At 43.9% G+C, this 22,382-nt stretch overlaps 1 protein-coding gene across 1 annotated transcript in view; it reads right to left on the reverse strand.

Annotated features, from left to right (window-relative positions):
- Nucleotides 1-22,382, reverse strand: part of XYLT1 (xylosyltransferase 1) — a 1,579,383-nt gene that overhangs the window by 368,882 nt on the left and 1,188,119 nt on the right. The gene's annotated exons all lie outside the window — the stretch shown is intronic.

Below are 22,382 nucleotides of genomic sequence, written 5' to 3' on the forward strand. Positions count from 1 at the left end.
CATGAGTTTTCTCAACTTGCCTTTTAGAATGCCATTATGGCGTTCCACCAACCCTGCTGACTGTGGGTGGTAGGCACAATGGTGTTTCAATTCAATTTGGAAAACTGTAGACAGTTTCTGTATGATCTGATTGACAAAATGCGTGCCGTTGTCAGAGTAGATGCGTGTAGGAAGTCCAAAGTGCGGGACGATGTGATTGACCAAAATTTTAGCCACTGATTGAGCATCCGGATGTGTCACCGGAAAAGCCTCAACCCATTTAGTAAATGCATCTACTATTACTAACACAAACTTCTTTAGTTGTGCCGGGTCAATTCGATGAAGTCCATACATATTGTATGAAAAGGATAGGGGGGTGTTGGAAATGATGCCGGAGCAACTCTGACCCCTCCCCGTGATATTTAGCACATACTATGCAGGATAGACAAAACGTTTTGCATATGCAATGAAACCCTTGGTCCAAAAGGTAAGGTGGATAATTCTAACCATAGCTGCAGGGCCCAGATGGGAAGGGCCATGCACAACTAGTGCTGCATATCTAAAAAGATTAGTAGGCAAAACATATTTATTATCCGTCCCACATAGATTCCTTTGTTCTGCCTAACACCATACCTAGTCCAGCGTTGTTTTTCCTGTACTGTGCTAAGTTCCTGCATGACTTGTAAGGTTTGCAAATCAAATTTATCTGTTGGTTGTAATTCTGTAGGTGTGGTTTCAAGTGAAAAGGTACTGGACATAGCTGCCTCTTTGGCTGCTTTGTCTGCTAGGGCATTACCAAGTGATACCGGGTCCTTAGCACGGGTATGAGCAGCGCATTTACAGATGGCCAAACCCGTGGCCGTTGGACGGCTTGTAGTAATTTAAGGATTAGGTCTTTGTGCATAATGTCTTTCCCGAGGTTGTAACCATCCCCTATTTTTCCATTGCTGAGCAAACACATGCACCGTAGAGAAAGCATATTGACTATCCGTATAGATAGTGACGTTCCTGTCCTCTGAAAGGAGACATGCCCTTGTCACAGCAATCAGTTCCGCTGCTTGAGCGGATAAGTTCCCGGGAGTGGTCTTGCCTCTATTATCTGAGTTGCAGTAGTAACTGCATACCCTACCTGCGTGGTGCCTGTTTCTGTTTTGCGTGCTGACCCATCTACAAACAGTGTCCAGTCCGCATGTAGTAAGGGTTGATCTTTAAGATCCGGTCTTGGTAGAACTTTAGAATGTATGAGATCTAAGCATACATGCGAATACCGCCTTCAGCAACAGGTAGCAATGTCGCTGGATTTAAGGTAGTGCATCTCTCAATTGTCATGTGTGGCTGCGATAACAGCGTAGTCATACAAGATAAATGTCTGCTAGGTGACAGAAATGTTAACTTGTCCTGCAGAAGGATGACTGCTACAGAGTGCGGGACTTTTAACGAAGATCATGGAACAATACCAACGTGGCAGACGCTTGTACCGCCAAAGCGGCTGCAATTACTGCTTGCACACAGTGTGGTAATGCTCGTGCTACTGAGTCTAATTTGCTAGAGTAAAATGCCAATGGTCTTAACTTATCTCCATACATTTGCATTAAAACAGATGTCATAAATCCCTGCTTGCAATCTACAGTCTGTATAAAGGTCTTACTGTAATCTGGAAACCCCAATGTTGCTGACCCAGCTATCAGTTGCTTGATCCTAGTAAATGCCTGTACTGCCTTGTCTGTCCAGTGCAGCAAATCTTTGCCGCCATCGGTATTGCAAAAATTAAGTCTGATAGCGGGTGCACTTCTTCGGCGTAGTTGGGAATCCAACTACGACAGAAGTTCGTAATGCCTAAAAAGGACATCATTTCTTTTTTGTAGTTGGCATGGGGCTTGTAAAATAGCATTCTTTCTGCTGTCATCTAATCGCCTGCCCTTCCCAGAGATAGTATAACCCAGGTAACGACTTCTAATTTACAAAATTGTAACTTAGACTTATTTACCTTATGTCCTTCGTGTGCCAGAAAGTGTAGTAGTCGAATAGTCTCGGACTTACAGAGTTCTTCCTTAGTCGCGGCCAGGAGGATATCATCCACGTACAGCAGTAGGTGGCACCCTTGGGCTGGTTGGAAATGAGCCAAATTGGTGGACATCTCTTGTGAGAAGATGGTCGGACTTTCGCAGTATCCCTGCGGTAACCTGGTATAGGTATAACGCTTGCCCATAAACGTAAATGCAAACCAAAATCTACTATCTTCCTGCAAGGGAATAGAGAAAAAGGCATTACTGATATCAATTACAGAAAAGTAGTTATCCGTTGGAAGGATATCGCTCAGCAGAATAGACGGATCCGGGACTATGGGGCCCGAGGTACCACCGCTGCATTTATTGCCTGTAAGTCTTGTACCATCCTCCATGTCCCATCCGCTTTTTTACTGGAAATAAGGGCGTATTACGGTGAGTCTGTGCACAGAATTAATACTCCAGCTTTCAAAAGTGCTGTGATTACCGGTAAAATGCCCTCCTCTGCCTTTCTGCTCAAGGGATACTCCCGCTTATGGGGTCTAAATTCTGACTTGGGTGTAATCTTCACCTGTCCTGCCGTTTTAATCAGTCCGATATCGTGCTGACCCTGCGACCATAATGAGTTTGGAATCATCTGCAATTGAGATTCTTCCATGGGGGTAAGGAGACATAGTCATAATGTCCCAGGGGATTGTATCGGTTTGTCTTCCCTGAGGTGCACGGTCGGTCTGGCTTGTGTAACCCAGTTAAGTTTTGAACCTGAATGCCCTTACCTGCCAACTGTTCTGGTGTCCATCCTACCCATTCAGTTATTTTCTTACCCACGAGGTACCATGACATTCCTTTACCCTCCGTGACTGAAATATGTGTGGTTAATTTATTCTTATACAGCAGCTGCATATCCCTTGTAAGGCTACATGTGACTGCAGAATTACCTAGTGTGTCCCAAAAAAGGCTATGCAATACTAGTTTGGTGACTTTAAAACTAAGAAATTTCTTTTCGTATTTTAAATCAGGTCCGGCACATCTTCTGTAATACATTGTGCAATGTAATGGATTTGACACCTTCGGATTAGTTATGCCGTATTTGCTTAATGCCAAATTTGTAAGAGCCGTCACTACACTCTGGGGGCCTGTCTCTATCAAATCATTACTATACCAGTAATGTAGATCTCCCTGCCCCTCTAATAGCATTGCACTATTCAGTTTTATTCTCCTTGCCACCATCCCCGTGGAGGTTGGGACGGCTGCTATACCGAACACTTGCATTAAATCTCTTCCTAGTAAATGTACTGGGCAGATTTCTGAAATTATTACTCGGAACCGTATGGTTTGGTTCGTCTCTGGGTCGGTAAACCACAGAGGTTTGGACAATGGCTCTTTGTAAATACGACCATTTGCTGCTTTTACAAGCACATATTCATCCGAGGTAACATCGGATGATATGGCAGTACTTCTGACTAACGTTTGAGAAGCCCCTGAGTCACAAAGAAATTCTATGTCTCGCCCTCAACTTGCAATGTGATCACTGGTTGGGATTCCAATTGCATAGTTGATGCTAGTGCTGTTAGATTTACCATTTGATATTTCTCATTTTCTGCCATTTCCTGTCCCCACCCATCGTCTTCACTTGTACCTACTTCCCCATTCTCACTTTCTTCTTCTTCCTCATACCCTCCATCTACGTCTTTTTGACCATCATATAGTCATGCGGTACCACCGGAAGCAACCATCGGTTTCTCCGGTCCTCTGCAATCTCTGGCGAAATGTCCTTTCTTACCGCACTTAAAACACTCTCCCCTCTTTTGCCTACCCTCGAAATCCTCAGAATGACTTATGCCTCCCGTCCTCGTCCTCTTCCCCTGCCACGCCTCTTCACGATTTATGGAACCTTGAACTAACATTAAAGTTCCATCTTCACTAACTGTAAAAGTCTGGGCTTTTTTATCTTTTTTTTTCTTCAGGTATTTCTCAGCATGTCTAGCATAATCCATAAGGGGCTGTAGACGCGCTGTCCTGTGTGTGATCATATGCTTTTGTATAAAGTTACCAATGGCTGTCTTGCAGCCCTTTAGGAATGCATTTTTCAGTTGCTGTTCATAGGGCGAGTCATTTGCCTGATTTTCTGCCTTAATCAACCCACTATGAGCATCAAAACATTGTGTGAGACGATGTAGATAATTGTCTACGGTTTCGTCATCTGATTGAACGCATTGATTAATGCAAGTCCAATCTGCTTTGGGCTTCCAATGTTCTTCTATTTTATCTAGGAGAGTCTTTATTCTGGTTCTACACACTGGAGTTAAACGGCAAGGCTCCCCTTCCTCTGGTAGCAGGGGTCCCAAGTTCCAAATAAGGTGCCAATCAGGTCCTAGGATTTGCCTTATTACTTGTTCAAATTCTACAGCGTTTAATCTATAACTCATTCTCATGCCCCTACGCCTGTACGGAATTTACGCATATCTACTTTTGGATGGGGAATCCCTCTACCGCTGGATATCATCACGGGTCCACGGTCGGTAGACCAATATGGTAGGACCCTCGCCTTCTGCGCCTGCTTGAGGATTTGCCACTTCTATCAGTGGGTATTCCTCTCCTTCCTGATCTACCTTCTCCTTAATTTTCCAGTCCCCTTCTCTCCTAATACTTCCGCTGCGTAAGTCAAGAGTGTTGGCAGGCTCTCTCTGTAATATAATACGTGGCGTGGGGGGGACACTCACGAAGCCTGGTATTGCGGTGGGTCCTGGTCGGGGCACCTCAATAACCTGTGCAGGGTCTGGATACTGGATGGGAGGGGCCGAGGGATTCTGGTGACTACGACTGACTATGGAAGTTTCATTATCTTCCTTTTGAACAAAGTACACATCTTTTCACTTGAATTACCACACCCTTTTTCAAATTTTGTTCCTTATGTTTTTATTTGCTTCCTCCAGCCATTTCTGTGCCTGGGGAATCCCTACCTTCTTTGCTTCCTTGTCTTATTTCCTGCCTGTTTGCGCAGTAATCTTACTAGATTTTGACATTCTGACTTATTTAAACATCCACTAAACCCATGTTCCTTTTTCCATTTATCTAAATACTTTACATTCTTTGGGTGTAAATCAAACATAAACTTTTCATCTTCAGTTTTGTCAAGCCTTTGGCTTAACTGGTTCCTGTTCCCATTTCTCTTACGAGAAACTATTCCTGTTCCTGAGATCTCTTGTATATGGAATCTATTCACATATACCCTTATACTTTGAGAAAATTCAATTTCTCCCTTGACTAGTCCCTTAAAATTTAGACAAAAATTCCAATCAGAAACAACAAAAATAGCTTTTCTTTTTGCTTACCTTTGTGATTCCTCCGCCCTGTTTCGCTGCCACCTCACGGATTGAATCTGGAAAGAGTGACTGGCCTCTAATTTCAACCTGTTTCAGTTGGAGGTCTTTCATTCGAGGAGAGCCTGATCTCTCTCCACCTGCGCAGGTTTTCAGCCTCTCTTTGTTCGATTCGGCTGCAGGGGCCCTAACGTTAGCCAGTTATGTCGAAAGATTTTACTCTTCTAACATATTCTGGAAGAATCACACCAAGTTCTTGTAAGCAAGTAAAACAGCTTTATTTTTACATGCATGGAGATCTGCTACATGATAGTAATATGCCAGCAGTCTGGTTACTTGTACTTTGAGTTCTCCTTATATAGACCCTCCTGCACGTACATACACGTAGCACACAGAACATTCATTAAAATTGATAGTTTGATTACTTGTTTTTACCAGCCAGTACCACAGTTATTCTTGCACCATTAACTTTATCAGCAGTTTAAGATTAACTGCTGCATTCCTCAGTGATCAACATTTTCCAGAACATTTCAGTTTGCACGCAGTGAACATTTTTCTGCTTAACCCTTTAAATACAGAATACAAAATATGTTGACTTCAGTATTATCTTTAGTTGCCACCCCCCTTAAAAAAGCTGTCGAAGTGGCAGTAGCCCTAGTGGAATGAGGCCTAATCCCAGCTGGAATCTCCTTGCCATGATGGGAATAACAGAAAGCAATGCAAAACCCAATCCACTTAGAAATAGTTTGTTTTGACACAGGCTTGCCCTGAGAACTCAAAGCAAAAGAAACAAATAACTGCTGAGACTGCCTGAACCCTTTAGTTCTGCTCAAATAATATCGCAGCTGCCTGTGTACATCTAAAGTGTGCAAAATCTTTTCCGCTTTATTTTGGGGATTTGCATAAAAAGTAGGCAAATGAATAGTTTGGTTTAAAGCCACACTAGAAACCACTTTAGGCATAAAGGAAGGATTAGTACGCAAAGATACCCTATCCTTATGGAAAATTAAGAAAGGCTCAACCGCCATAAGGGCCTGCAATTCAGAAACCCTTCTTGCAGAGGTAATGGCCAACAAAAAGCAGTCTTCCATGATAAATATTTCAACTCGGTAGTAGCTGCAGGCTCAAAAGGTTGTAGAGTGAGTTTCTCCAACACAAAATTGAGATCCCAAGCAGGAGTAGGAGCTCTACGGGGGTCTTATATTCTTTGCCCCTCTAAGAAATTGCTTGAACAAAGGATGTGAAAACAATGGTGGGTCACAATCATAGTGAGCGAAATTGCTGCAGCATGAACCTTAATAGAAGAGAAGGACAAACCTTTGTCCAGTAACTCAGTAAGATATTGAAGAGCCATACTTAAATTAGGCTCAGAAACATCAAAATCCTTTGCTGCACTCCAAAATAAAAATCTCTTCCATTTATCCGCAGACACTTTCCTTGTACTAGGCCTTCTAGCTTCCAAAATAACATTCAAAACTTGCTGTGGAAGTTGAGACCTTCTATGGTTCAAAACAGAATATGCCAGGCTGTTAGGTGAAGAGAGTGAAGCTTGATATTGAGTAAATGACTGTCCTCCTGAGACAACAGGTGTGGAATCAAGGCAAAGGCCATGGAGGCTCCCGTACCAGACTTCTCAGTAATGGGTACCAGTGCTGTCGAGGCCAATCTGGAGCTATTAAAATCATCTTTGGCTTGTCCTGTCTGACCTTTAGAAGTACCTTTGGGAGGAGAGGCAGAGGTGGAAAGGCATACACATGAAGATTGCTCCAATTGAAAAAAAGAGCATCCACTTTCCAAGCTGTGGGATGAAACCTTTTCGTGCAAAACTTTGGCAGCTGGTGGTTTAGTGGAGAAGCGAACAGATCTATGTCTGGAGTTCCCCATGACACTGTCAATTTCTGAAATACATGAGGATCCAATTTTCACTCGTGGGGATCCATAATTCGTCTGCTCAACACATCTGCTAAGGAGTTCTGTGCTCCCGGCAGAAACCTTGCCTGAAGATGTAGCTGTAAACTGAGAGCAGTCTCCCACAAAATCATTGCTTGCCTGCATAGAGGATAAGAATGTGTTCCCCTTGCTTGTTGATGTACCACATGACAGTTGTGTTGTCTGTTAGAATCAACACCTGCCCTGGAAGAAGTAAATCCTTGAAAGCTATTAATGCAAACTGGACTGCTAACATCTCCTTCAAGTTGATATGTAGATGTTGTAGTCTGGCAGGCCACTTGTCTTGTATCCACTTTCCATTTAGATGAGCTCCCCAAGCTTTGTCTGAGGCATCTGTCGTTAGAATCTGACTCGCCTCTGGCTGGGTCACAGAGAGTCCCTTGTTTAGGTGACATTCCTGAGCCCACCACAAAAATTCCTTTTGAATGCAAGGTATTATTTGAATGACAGTGTCCAGATCCTGGCAGTGCTGTGTCCATACATTTTGAGATACCATTGTAGCTTCCTCATATGCAGTTTGGCATTGGGAAGCACCAGAATACAAGATGCCATGAACCCCAAGGCTTGAAGGACTGTCCTTGCAGTCAGCCTGGACTGATGAGACAATTGATGAAAGTAAAGGGAAAGATTCTTTTGTTTGTCCGGGGTCAAAAAGGCCATCTGGGATGCTGTATTCAGTCTTACACCCAGAAAGCACATGTCCTGAGAGGGTACTAGACTGGACTTTATTTCGTTCACAGAATACCCCAGGCATCTTAGCACTGCTATCACATACTCCAAATGATGAAGAAGCTCTTCCCTTCCTTGAGCCAGAATCAGGCAATCGTCCAAATAAGGATATATCTGTATTCCTTTTAGCCTGAAGAAAGCTATCACTGGAGCCAGAACTTTCGTGAACACTCTGGGCGCAGTAGATAAGCCAAAGGGCAATGCAGAGAACTGATAATGAGAAGTCCCAGCCCGAAAACGCAGATACTTTCTGCAACTCAGTCTGATAGGAACATGAAGGTAAGCCTCCTTGAGATCCAAAGTTACCATCCAATGATCTTTGCCCAGCAGAGGTAAAAGCTGCTGTAACGTCAACATTTTGAACTTGGGAATGTCCAGATAAGTGTTGAGGATAGATAAATCCAAAATTGGTCTCCACGTGTTCCCCTTCTTTGGTACTAGGAACAGGCGAGAATAAAATCCTAGGCCCACTTCTGGCATAGGGACCGGCTGTATGGCCCCTATTTGAAGTAACAGAGAAATTTGTTTGTGAGCCTCTATTCTTTGCTGAGGAGGAACGTCTGGCATGCCTTTGAAAGGAGGCAAGGTATGGAAATAAAACCTGTAACCTTGGTGTATGATATCCAATACCCATCTGTCTTGGGTAATTAAACTCCAATTTTCCTTGAAAAGTGCCAACCTTCCTCCCAAAGGTGCTGCCAGATGAGAAGGCTCTGGCAGCTGAAAAGGTAGGTCATTGGGTCTGTTTATGAAAGGACTGACCCCTGCCCTCACCCGAAGACTGTGCAGGTGAACTCCCTGTTCTAGGCCTGAAAGAGCCCTGAGCTCTGCCCCTACCACGTCTAGATCTACCCCTAGACCGGGAATCATAAGAAGGATACGTCCACCCCTTGGTAGGCCAATTTCTACTAAACTTCGGAGGCTGGACCTGCAAAAAATCTTTAACAGTCTGCATAGACTTAGCCTTGTCTTCCATTTTCTTTAAGACTGCCTCAACAGGTGAACCAAACAACACATCAGATTGTAAAGGAGCATCTAAAATCCTTGTCTTAACATGGTCAGACAAATTCTGATCCCTCAGCCAGGCGTGCCTGCGAAGAACTGACCCAGTGGCAGCCACCCTAGACGAGGCCTGTACAGCATCAAAACCACATTGCAAAGAATGCTTACCCACCTGTTCAGAAACATGTACTAAATCTTGTAACTCTTTACACTCAATACCTTCCGCCAGAGCATCTACCTTAGACTTCAGTTGAGAAAGTAGATAGTTTTGGTATTTCAACATGTGAAACTGGCAATTCAAAGCCCTCATAGCTAGGGTGGAAGAAGTATGGACTTTCTTTCCCCATCTATCCAAAGCCCTGGCCTCTTTATCTGGAGGAACCGGATTTTTAACAACAGAAGCCTTAACACCCTTAGGCCCTTGACTAACAGTTTCTGGGTCCACCCTAGGACTCTTAAAAAAGATACTTATGAGCTTCAGGCACCCTGTAATACCTATCCGGCTTAACAGGAGCAGGAGGCAAAGAATCAGGATTAAGAGAAGCCTCTGCAAACACATCTTCCACAACATCCAGAACAGGAGGTATAGCCAAAGGCCTATGCTGGGGTAAAAACAAAAATTCCCTAAGCCTTTTCCTGGAATCAGAGAAGTCCTGACCTTCCCATTTAAAATGCTCCCTCATGGAATGAAGAGTCTCTGAAAAAGAAAACTCTTCAGGAGGAGAAGCAGAAGGAGTAGAATCATCCACATCATAATCAGAATAAGGAGAATACTCCTGCAAATCTTCAGCCGAAGATTCTGAAACATCCGAAGCCTGCTCAAAACTCCCCAACTCAGGTTCCACCCTAGGTCTCTTATCAGGAGGGGGCAAAGAACCTCTAATCAAAGTAATCAAATCTTCTGCCATTTTAAGCATATGCTTCTTGGGCACAGAACCTGAAGAACTAGGGGTGACACCAACTGAGGCTAAACCTGGCCTGCCTCTGGGAGAAGCCTTGGAAACAGAAGGAGAGGGCCTAACCACCCTAGGAAGGGAAGGGAGTACAGTAACCTGAGAAGCCCCTTCAGCCTGACCTGCCTCCTGAGAGGCCACATCCTGCAATAACAAAGTCTCCCCCTGGGACTCCAGAGAAACCTCCGGGAACCCCGGCTCCACCGACACCTCTAAAGAACCGGCGTCCGGTACGGACGGTTCCTCTTGCCTAGGCTTAGCTGCTTTGTCCTTGCGCTTCTTCGAAGAAGTGGGTGTCGGAGCATCCGACGGCATATTATAATTGCACCGCTTCCCGAAGACTAACCTGGCACAATCTAACCTTCTCTTAATAGTGCGCTTATTGAATCTAGCACAAAAGCGACACCCAACAACGTCGTGCTCAGGCCCTAAACAAGGAATACACAAAGTATGATAATCTCTATGCGGTATCTGTTTCCCACAAGAAATACAGTTATTCACTTTTTCTGACATCCGGTAAACCACTGAGGCAAGAAAAAACTAAAATATTCCCCAACGGGGTACTTAGCCAACTTTGACTCGGCCTGAAACTCCGAATTCGAAAAATTTCAGAACGCCAACCGGCACTTGCAACGCTGCTTCTGCATCGGACCATGCGGCAAAAAAGACTGAGGATATGACGTCGGTCATGCGCATTTGTACCCTGACGTCCTGATGTCAGTCTAATGCGCCTTGACCGACGTCAGCCTTATACTTTGATATTCGGGCCGACCGAGGACAGCGGACTACCCAAGTGTAAGGACTGCAGCAATGTGAGATGAAGAACATCAATAGTTAGCACAGGCAAGACAAGTATGTTCAAGTTACAGAAAACATTCACAGAGACAATATGTAAAGGTAGTAAATATACATTTCTATTTTCTTGGTAGCAGCAACAGAAAACATTTATAAACAAGACGTCTGTTCCTCTAAGCAGTAGCAGTAGCAGTAAAAATAAAATTAGCAATAAACATTCAGTCCCACTAGGGAGCAGCACTAGTAAACACCTTAAAAACTAGTTCTGTGAGTCAATGTTGTGTTAGGGCACTGAGTGGAGGGTCAGTGGGACTGCTATCTATACATTCGGATAGGCTATTAAATCCTTGATGTAGTGCTACATAGAGAAATTGTGACTAACAGTTCCCAGTGCGGCAACCACAGCTAGCCAAGGGTTTTTTTATGCAGCAGTCAACATCCAGGTGCACTACTGTCAGCAATTTAGCTCCTAGTACTCTACAGAGCTAAGGAACCAGAACGCTACCAGTAGTTATTGCCAATTACCAGGAATAAGCTTAAAACCTGCTACCTGAGCTACACATAGCCTAATGGTACTCAACAGGCCCCAGGGGCAATTAACCAAGAAATTGCTTATGTGCAATGAGGCTCCTGCGACATCGCCGTGCTAGAGGAGCACTTAATGGAGTACAATGTGGGGAACTAAACACAAAGGAGTAACCTCTACTATTCCGGTTAGCCTATAAAGCATTTAAAGCTCCTAGGGCTCTACAGGGCAGGAGATCGCTAAAAATTACACAATGTAGAATAATGCAGGGAAACTGCTGTTTTTATTCCAGCATTCAGCAAGATCTTACAGTACACTAGGACTGTATTGACTCAAACTAGCCACTTTAAGTGAGTAATGCTCTGCTTAAGGGAGGTACATAGTGAGCAGCTAGGCAACAGAGTAGGAACTATCACCCATTAAGAGTCTCCACGTGGGTGGCATAGTTAAAAAGCAATTTACAGGCTTAAAAAACAATGCTGCTGAAAATCAAACTCAGCAGAGGGAAGAATGTACAGAACGGCTATGCTTCAGGTTATGCTTAAAGGTTTCGCAATTCAAAAAGCCGTTTACAGACTTAAAACAAACAGCAGTAGTGCAGGCATGCTCAGAAATGGCTCCGCAAGAGCGGCGTTCTAATAATTAGCTGGTACCGGCTTGTTAAAACACAAAATACTATAACCGTTAAGTTACAATCCACCAATATTAGCATATGCACAGTTATAAGAGCAAGCTCTAATGCCCTCGTTGTGTCGCCATGTGGATGGCATATTAGAAAAAAGCCGTATCCAACCTTGGGAACCAACAACACTTCTAAACTTCATTTTGTCTTGATTGGACTCTCGTAATGACAGTTTGGCACCCAGGGCAGCATATTTAATTAAAGTTCCAGTTGTGTTTTTGAGCATAGCTTCATCCCTTTCTAGTTGGCCACACCCCTTCCCATTGGCCCCACCCATTCAGCTGTCTCCTGCAGCCCTCCTTTAATTTGAAGTCACCAGCCGCCACTGACTATAAGTACAACATGTTGGACAGATATGTATTATCACAGAAAATTCCACTTCTGTGGAAATGTCTTCAACTCCACATTCAGCATTCTCTTACTCTATTCAAATTGAACTTGGATGAATGGACAGATAACTGCAAATTCATCTCTGGTTTAGCATCCTTGTCCTTCATGGATAGAGTTGGCATGTAAATGTCCTAATATAGCCTTTTTCTGTCCATCTTTGTGTTATTTGCATACAAAATACAATGGCTAAAAACTACTATGGGTCTCTTAAAATACTCACAGATCAATAAAGTAAGTTCCTACAAATCTATTCTATACACGACTGATTGGGACATTAGGTCCTCCGAATGAATGATAGTCAAACATAAGCCAATCATAAGAAATCACCACTCAGGCAGCCTTAAGGTTTTTTCTGTTTCTGGTCTCAAAACCTCTTCCCGTATCTGATATGCTCACTCATTCATGTGCAGGCCTGCTATACCTTCCTCTCTGAACATGAGCATTCATGCAGATGTCTCATAAAGGCTACCATATGGAAACATGCAAGCAAAGTCTAGTGTATGTTCTCACGTGATACATTCCATGCCATGTATCTTTATCTCCAATAGGTCATGTCACTGTAGTGGGACCACTTTTCTGTCCCCAAAATGGGTTATCTGGCACTAGATGCTCATTTCCAAACCCCCATCCTGGGCTCTCCAGTGCTAAGGCTACCAGTCATTACTGGTTCATACTGGATGCAGTTCCAGGGAAACCATCATCTCTTTTTTAATCCTGACAGAACAATTTTCACTACCAGATACACTGCTATGTGAACTGCGGAAATACAGCACTCACCTCAGGCCCACTGATGGGACTGGTAAAGGAAATGCTACTTGACAAGGTAATACCGAATAACAAAGGTATAATTGATGACTACAAGTAGAGATATCAAGCTATAAGCAGAGTTATAATTCGGGTCACAGTTGTCTACTGATGTGTCAGCTGAACACGTAGAGTACTTTCCATGTTCTATAAATACCATTCCTTGGCAAAGGGGAACAGAGTCTTCCTGAAAACACTAGAGGGGATAAATGTATCACCAAACACCATCATACTAGGTGACTTCAATTACCCTAATATAGACTGGGAACACTACTCAAGCCCAAACACCCTAGCCCAAAAGTTCCTGGAATTCATAAACTCAAATGCCATGGAACAACTAGTCACCATCCCCACAAGAGGAGATAACATACTTGATCTCATCATCACGAACATGGGAGCACAATGTTCAACACCGGAGGTGTACCCCTCACTGGTGAGATCAGACCACAAACTAATCTCGCTGGAGGTCCTCATCCCACCCCCACCTGAAATAAAAAAGACCACAGTAAAGAACTTCTCAAAAGCCGACTTCACACTTCTAAAGACTAGTGTGGTCTCCTTTAAGGCCCCGAGCGGCGGAAAACAGTACTCAAGCCGCTGAATCACTTACAAATGCCTTCTACCAGCACCTGCAGGACTGCATGGATAAGGCAATCCCAAGCAAAACAAAGACTCTTTGTACCAAAGGCAAGCGTCCAGTCTGGTGGACCCCAGCCATAAACAAACTCTACAACAAAAGGAGGAAGCTACTACAAGATAAAGCAAAATCCTTAAAAGGTAAGACACCCTTGATCACTATAAGTAAAAAACTAAGAGCTCTCATAAAATCATCCAAAGCAAATTTCGAGAGAAAAATAGCTAAAGACTCAAAAGACAATCATAAGGCCTTCTTTAGCTATGTTAGAAACCTGGGAGGAAACTCCCAGATATGCTCAGAGCTAGTTCAAAATGATGTGAAGATTACTGATCCTACAGACATTGCCAACATACTGGCTGACAGGTTCAGTGCAAACTTCTCCCCTCCCCAAAAGGAGAGATATCTATACCAAACGATTGCAGCCCCCAAACATCTCCAGCGCCCAAGTGAGAACTGCTCTCCAAAGCAAAAACACAGCATCCATGGGACCTGATGGTGTCCCCGGCTGTGTGCTCCATGAACTCAATGAGGAATTAAACCCACAGCTAGGACAGCTGTTTAATCAAAGTCTTACCTCTGGATACTCCAGGAGTGGCGCACTGCAACTGTGGTACCACTTCACAAAGGCGGTGCCTCCACCGACCCTGGAAATTACCGCCCATTAGCTTGACAAGCCTTATCTGCAAAGCCATGGAGAGGATCATAATGGACCTCATAAATAAAGACATAGGAATTTGCAGACTTTGGATCCAACCCAGTTTGGCTTTGTCAAAGGCAGATCATGCCTTTTAAACTTGGTTGACTTTTTGAAACAGTCACCAAAGCCATTGATGAGGGAAAGGCAGTCCATACAGCCTACCTCGATCTGGCTAAGGCCTTCGATACAATACCCCATTCGGGTATCATTGAAAAACTCATCAGCTTAAATGTCAACCCATACATCACAAGATGGGTTGCAAACTGGCTGAGTGACAGAACCCACAGGGTCAGAGCTGCTGGCGCCATGTCAGACTCAAAGCCTGTCACAAGTGGTGTCCCACAGGGCTCAGTCCTGGGCCCACTCTTGTTTGGCATCTACTTTTCCAGTACAAGCAAACACAGGAGGGTTATGGCTGACAAAGTTTGCAGATGACTGCAAACTGGGCCATAGTAGAAAACACATCTGACACAGATATCCTTCAGAAGGGTCTCACAGAAACGGATAACTGGTGCCAGAGCCACGCCTAAAGTTAAATGCCAAAAATGCATAGTCATACCCTTCGGAAAAACAAGGTTACCCTAGCTACCAAATAGGTGGCAATCCACTGAGCACAGAAGAAGTTATCAGGGACCTGGGGACCCAGGTTGATAGTAGTCTGTCATTCGACACCCATGTAGCTAAAGTAGTTAGGAAGACCTTCTACATTGCCCACCTTATCATGAAGGGATTCTCATCTAGATCAAGGGAGGTCATAGTCTCCCTTTACTCATCACTCATCAGACCAATGATTGAGTACAATGCCCCATTCGAATGTATCTGACCCGACACTTGCAGCAGCTGGAGAGGCCACAAAAGTTCCTCACCAAAAGGATAAAGGGTCTCAAAATCTGTCCTATGCTGCCCGACTGAAAGAACTCCAGCTCTATTCAGTCACTTACCGCTTGCTCAGAGGTGACCTTTGCCTAACATACAAGGCCATGTCAAACCCAGATTTGATGAATATGCTTCACCTCAAAAATCTAGATCCATCAGAGCCACAAGGGCGGGAGACTTAAACCTTGACACGGCTATTAATAGGACGTGCTGGAGGGATAGATTCATCACCCAAAGACTCCCTATGCTGTGGAACAAAATCCCGGTACATGTGAGGCAGAGCACCTCGCTGGCCTTGTTCAAGAGAAATCTTGACCAATGGATGGGAGATCGCAGATATACCCCAGGGATTACCTCAGTGTCACTGCTCGACAGAGGCACAGCAAAATAATGGGTATAGTTCCCCATACTAAAGGGGTGGCGTAAGCCACAAAACGATGGGCTAGGCTTGTAAATGCCCTCGGGCAGATAGCCTAGTATGAACCTATGAACCTATGAACCTATAATTTCAACAGCAAAACTTTCAGACAAAAAAGGACAGAATTATGCATGATGAGTCATCTAAAATCACTGCCCCAAATTTCAGTACCAAGGAAAATACTGTGGAAGATTATAGCATGCCATATCCAGAGCTAATTTACTCACCATAAATTCTGAAATCTTAACCTCTGCTGGAGGCAGATCCTCACTGAAATTGATCATATCTTGAATGCTACTTATAAGGATTGACATTTGCAGAGCATTAAGCTCACGGGGCTGAAGCCCTGTTGTTGCTGATAGTATCAGGTAACCAGAAACATATTTTCATGTCTTGTAGGTGCCAAGGTTAAATTTATGTGCAAAGGTTGGTTCCCTATTGGAATTTCAGCACCTGAAATGCTGAGTGCGGGTAAGAGGAAAAGGCAAAATTCTAAAATATGCCACTGCATTTTTTGTAACTGTATGTGAATGGGACTGATTTACTGCAACTGTAGAATGAGAAAGCACAGTTGTGTGCACTTACCATAAATGTAAATGTTCGAGTGTATTCACTGTTGCAGTCATTACATTTGGATAATCCTGCTGGCAGGTTGCCCTCAGTCGGCCTGAATTCCAAAGTCCTGGGTCCTGCGTCGGCCACTGTTACCCCTTCCCTGACGTTAGGTCATCAGGGGTATAAAAGATGCGGCTGATGCCATTTTCTTTAGTTTTTCTTGCCCCAGATGTCAGGTGCCCCCTAAAAGTGTAGCCAAAATTTATATACATATAAATACATGCACCAATACAAACTTTACCTTCATTTACAAGCAAATACACCACATAAGTTGTATAACTCAGAGAAGGAAAGATAGGTTCCATCAGAAGAAAAAGGGGGATGGTGGGTGGGTAACCTGGACTGCAACAATGAATACACTCGGACATCTACATTTATGGTAAGTGTACACAACTGTACTATGTTCTTCGTGTTTCACTGTTGCAGTTATTACATTTGGGTAGAGTCCCAAAGCTATGGATGGGAGGCTGGAGCTAAACAGCATTAGGAGCAGCTATGAGGCCCTGCAGAACTGCAGTGGCAAAGCCTGCCCTGGATTTAGAGTAGACTGGCAGATGATAGTGCTTGGTAAAGGTGTGCACTGAACTCCAAGGAGCAGCCTCTACAATGTCCTTGGTTGGTACTTCCCTGAGAAAGGCTGCTGAAGTGGCTGCAGCTCTGGTTGAATGTGGCCTAATGCCCTTAGGCACTGGCTTGCCATGGTGTAAGTAGCAGAAATTAATACAGTGGCCTATCCACTTTGAAATAGTCTGCTTTGAGATAGCCTTTCATTGTGATGCTGCAGCATATGCCACTAGTAATTGTTCTGTCTTTTGGAAAACTTTGGTTCTGTCCAAGTAAAATCTAAGCTGTCTGCGACCGTCCAAAGAATGCAGAATTCCATCCCTCTTGTTCTGTGGATTTGGATAAAAAGTTGGCAGATGAATAGTTTGGTTAAGAGCCACACTGGACACCACCTTAGTCATACATGTTGGGTTTGTCCTCAGAGAGACCCTGTCTGGATAAAAAAATGATAAAAGGTTCCACAGCCATGAGTGCCTGAAACTCGTCTTGCAGAAGTTATTGCTAGGAGCAGAGCTGTTTTCCAAGATAAAAACTTTATATCAGCTGTTGCAGCTGGCTCAGAAGGTGGCAGGGTGAGTTTTTCCAAGACATAGTTGAGGTCCCATGCAGACATTGGTGATCTTCTTGGAGGCCTTAAGTTTTTGGCTCTTCTGAGGTACTGTTTTAGTAAGGGATGAAAAAAAATTGGTGGCTCTGTATTGTAATGAGCTGAAATGGCAGAGGCATGAATTTTAATAGATGAAAAAGATAGACCTTTGTCCAGCATCTCAGTTAAGCATTGCAAAATCTGAGGAATATTTGGCACACACAGCTGTACTAGTTCCTTGTGCCTGGTTCCAAGCACATTTTCCAGCATAAGATTTTCTAGTACTAGGCCTTCTGGCCTCCAAAATGACTTCCATCACAGCTTTACTGAGAGGTGTGTTTTGAATGACTACATTATCCGCCATGCTGCCAGGTTTAAAGTCCTGAGTTGGCTGTGCAGGATCTGATTGTTTTGCTGGGACAGTAGATGAGATATCTGAGGCAAGGTCCAAGCTGGGCATTGAGACAAGCTGGTTAATATTGGATACCAGTACTGGCGGGGCCAGTCTGGGGCAATTAGTATCATCCTTGGCTTCTCCTGTCTGACCTTTAGGAGTACTTTGGGGAGGAGAGGCAGAGGGGGAAATGCGTATACTGATAGGTTTTTCCAGCTGAAAGATAGGGCGTCCACTTTCCATGCTTGTCCATGATAAATCCTTGTACAGAATCTTTTTAGTTGGTAGTTGTGAGGGGAGGCAAGTAGATCTATGTCCGGGCATCCCCATTTCCTTGTTATCATGCTGAAGACTTGTGGATCCAGGTGCCACTCGTGGGGATCCATGAGGTTTCTGCTTAGGTCGTCTGCCAGAATATTTTTCCTTCCTGTCAGGAATTGTGCTTGCAGATGCACTTGGTAAGTCAATGCTGTGTCCCACAAAGTCATGGCTAGTCTGCAAAGGGGGTAAGAATGAGAGCCCCCCTGCTTGTTTATATACCACATGACCGTGGTGTTGTCTGTCTTTATCAGTAGTTGTCCTGGATGCAGTAAGTCCTTGAAGGCTGTCAGAGCATTTTGAACTGCTAGCATCTCTTTTTGATTGATGTGTAGATGCATTTGGTTTGAGGTCCATGCGCCCTCAATGCATCTTCCTGCCATGTGGGCCCCCCAGGAGTAATCTGATGCATCCATTGTTAGTGTTTGCCTAGCTGGGGGTAATGTGAATGGCTGTCCCTTGTTTTGGTGATAAGCCTGTGCCCACTATCGAAACTCCTGTTGCAGGCAGGGAATGAGAGTAATCATTGTTTCCAGGCTGTGGCAATGTTGAGTCCAAACACTTTTTAGGTACCATTGAAGTTTCCTCATATGCAGTCTTGCATATGGAATTAGTAGGATGCAGGATGCCATAAAGCCCAAAGCCTGCAGAATTTTTCTTGCAGATAACTGGGCCTTTGTTGCCAGCATTTTGAAATAGGTAGTCAGTTGCCTTTGTTTGTCTGGCGTGAGATAAGCCATCTGGGCAATTGTATTTAAGCTTGCACCCAGGAATATTATCTTTTGAGAGGGTACTAGTTTTGATTTCTTTTCAGTGACTGTGTATCCTAGGCATGTTAGAAGTCTTTTCACAAATGCCAGATGCTGTAGAAGAATGTCCTTGTTCTCTGCTTGAATTATATAGTCGTCCAAGTAAGGATATATTTGTATTCCTCTTTATCTGTAGAATGCAATTACTGGTGCCAGGCACTTTGTAAAGACCCTGGGCGCAGTAGATAAGCCAAAGGGCAGTGCAGAGAATTGGTAATGCATTGAGCCAGCCTTGAATCTGAGGTATCTTCTTCATATTTGTCTGATTGGGACATGCAGGTATGCCTCTTTTAGGTCTAAAGTCACAAAGCAAGCGTTCTTGCCCGGCATGGGGAGAAGTTGCTGCAAAGTCAACATGTTGAATTTTGGAATATCCAGGAATGTGTTCAAAATAGATAGGTCCAGTATTGGCCTCCAGGCCTTGTCCTTTCTGGGTATAAAGAACAGTCTTGAGTAAAATCCTTGTCCCTGCTCTTGCTCTGGTACTAGTTGAATGGCCCCCATGTCCATGAGGGAGGAGACTTGTTTTTGTGCCTCTGCCCATTGATTTTTTGGCAGATCTGGCCAGCCGTTTGCTTTTGGCAGGGTATGGAAATGGAACTTGTAGCCTTGTGACACGATATTTAAGACCCACTTGTCCTGGGTTATAATGTCCCAATTTTGTGAAAAAAGTGCTAATTTTCCCCCTAAGGGGGCTGCCATGAGATAAGTGCTTGGTGCAGGCAGGGGGAAGTCATTGGGACTGTTTCCTGAATGGTTGTGACTTGTCTTCTCCAACTTTGGAGGTAGAAGCCCCCCATTGCTTTGAGCAGAATGAACCTTGCGCCTGGGATCTGCCTCTAGGGCATCTGGGTCTGCCCCTTTGAGGTTTGTCTGACACAGGAAAGGACCAATTCTTTGTTGGCCAGTGTCTACTAAACCTAGGTGGCTGTACTTGTAAAAAATCTTTGACCGTTTGCATAGATTTAGCTTTGTCCTCCATTTTCTTTAATACCTCTTCTGCCTTAACACCAAACAATGCTGCAAAGATGCATCTAATAATTTAACTTTAACATGATCAGACAGATTTTGTTCCTTTAACCAAGCATGCCTCCTAATTACAGAACCTGTAACTGCGGCCCTGCAGGAGGCCTCTAAAGAATCAAAACCACATTGCAAAGTATGCTTTCCAACTTGTTCAGCTGCATGCAATAAAACCTGCATTTCCTTGTTTTCTGCACATTCAGAGTTTAACATTTTCTGTTTAAGCAATGCCATGACATGTTGCTGATATGGGAGCATATGAAACTGACAGTTTAAGGCCCTTATAGCCAAGGTAGCAGATGTGTAAACATTTTTTCCCCATCTATCCAGTGCCCTAGAATCCCTGTCAGAGGGGGTAGGGTTTTTTGCAGCAGAAGCCTTAACTCCTTTGGGACCCTGAGAAATAGTTTCTGGGTCTGCAGCAGGATTTTTAAAAAGGAATTTATGTGAGTCAGGAACCCTATAATATCTGTCAGGCTTAACAGGAGCTGGAGGTAAGGAGTCAGGGGTAAGACTAGACTCCGAAAATACATCATCTACAATGTCTAACACAGGTGGGATGGCTAGTGGCTTGTGTTGAGGTAGTAACAGGAAATCCCTGAGCCTCTTTTTAGATTCTGAAAAATCTTGGCTCTCCCAGTGGAAATGTTCCCTCATGGCATGTAAGGTTTCCCCAAAAGAGTAGTCCTCAGGAGGAGAAGCTGAAGGTATAGATTCTTCAGCATCAGAATCCTCATAGGGGGGAAAAGAATATTCCTGATCAGAAGAGGAATCAGAAGAAATGGAAACCTGATCTGAAGATTCATAGTCAGCCTCTTGCCTAGGCCTCTTATCAGGAGGGGAATGGGAACCCCTAATCAAGTCTTAGGCCATTTTGAGCATCTGCTTTTTGGGCATGGAGGCCTATCTACATGGCTCTTGAGTTTGCTCCTTTGCCTTTGAAGTCAGTTTAATGTATAGATGTTTAGGTCTGAATACACCCTCAGAAGCCGGTGCCTGCTCAGCGGCTCCGGACCCATCTGAAGGAACAGCGTCCGAGGCTCCAATACCTTGAGTTTCCAGCAGCATAGCTGACTCCACATGGGAGTCATAGCGGCATGCGACTCTAAAGTAGTGGGTATCAGGGGCTGCAAAAGCACCTCAATGAGAACCGGTGAACTGGTGACTAGCTTAGGAGAAGCTTCGTCGTCGGTTTTGGGCCTCGGTTGTCTTTCTTTTTCTTTGCGTTATTTGTGAACTCCGGTAGTCGGATTGCTTTCCAACGACATTTCTGGATAATTAAACCTGCGTCCAAAGTAGTTTAATGCAAAATCATACTGATGCTTAATAGTGCACTGGTTAAATCTAGCACAAAACTGACACCCTGGAATGTTATGGTCAGGGCCTAGGCAAGGAATACAGTAAGAATGAAAGTCCTTATGAGGTATTTGCTTCCCACAAGAAATACAATTATTAACTTTTTCTGACATCGGTCTGGAGCAAGAAAAAAGTTTCCCCAATGGGGTACTTAGCTTTATAAAAGACTTCGGATCTGAAATTCAAACTCGAAAATCTCAGGAGTCGGCCGACCGGCACTTGCAAACTGCTTCTGCTTCGGGCACCGTGCGGCAAGAAAGACTAAAGAAAATGGCGTCGGCCACATCTTTTATACCCCTGACGACCTAAAGTCAGGGAAGGGGTGACAGTGGCCGATGCCGGACGCAGGACTTTGGAATTCAGGCGGACTGAGGGCAACCTGCCAGCAGGATTACCCAAATATAATGACTGCAACAGTGAAACACGAAGAACATCTGAACTGAACTTAACAGATAATGTTGAAGAAAGTGCAATGGAAATAATTCAAAGGGGTATCTTCTACTTTACAGATGAGCCAGAAAGCCAAAATGTTGCTCTGTTTTTTACAGCAGTTTATACAAAAGCATGACATGTTTAACTGCATTCAAATGACATTGTAAGCACAGAAAGCTATACATCAGTAAATGAAAGGTTTACAACTTTCTGTACTCCTAGGGGAAAGAAAAGAAGAAATGTATAAACAATACACATTTAAAAGCAAATCACAAACTTAAGTCGGATTCTGTGGTACAGATTACCACAGATATGAAGCTAAAAAGAAAGTGTGTTGTTCTGGCACTCTCAATAAATTCCTAATTCAAAGTAGAACCTTAATGGACACCTAAGACAATGGGCTGATAGAAAAGTTCTGGGAGATTTAAACCTGTTGGTTGAAAAGGCAATACAAAGGTGTTAAGCATAAAAAGTGATGATAAATTGAATTAAAAATCTGGAATGAGCCAACACTGGTA

This window comes from Protopterus annectens, chromosome 12.part0 (genome assembly GCF_019279795.1).
Source record: "Protopterus annectens isolate FY-2018-M chromosome 12.part0, PAN1.0, whole genome shotgun sequence".
NCBI classification, from domain to species: Eukaryota; Metazoa; Chordata; order Ceratodontiformes; family Protopteridae; genus Protopterus; species Protopterus annectens.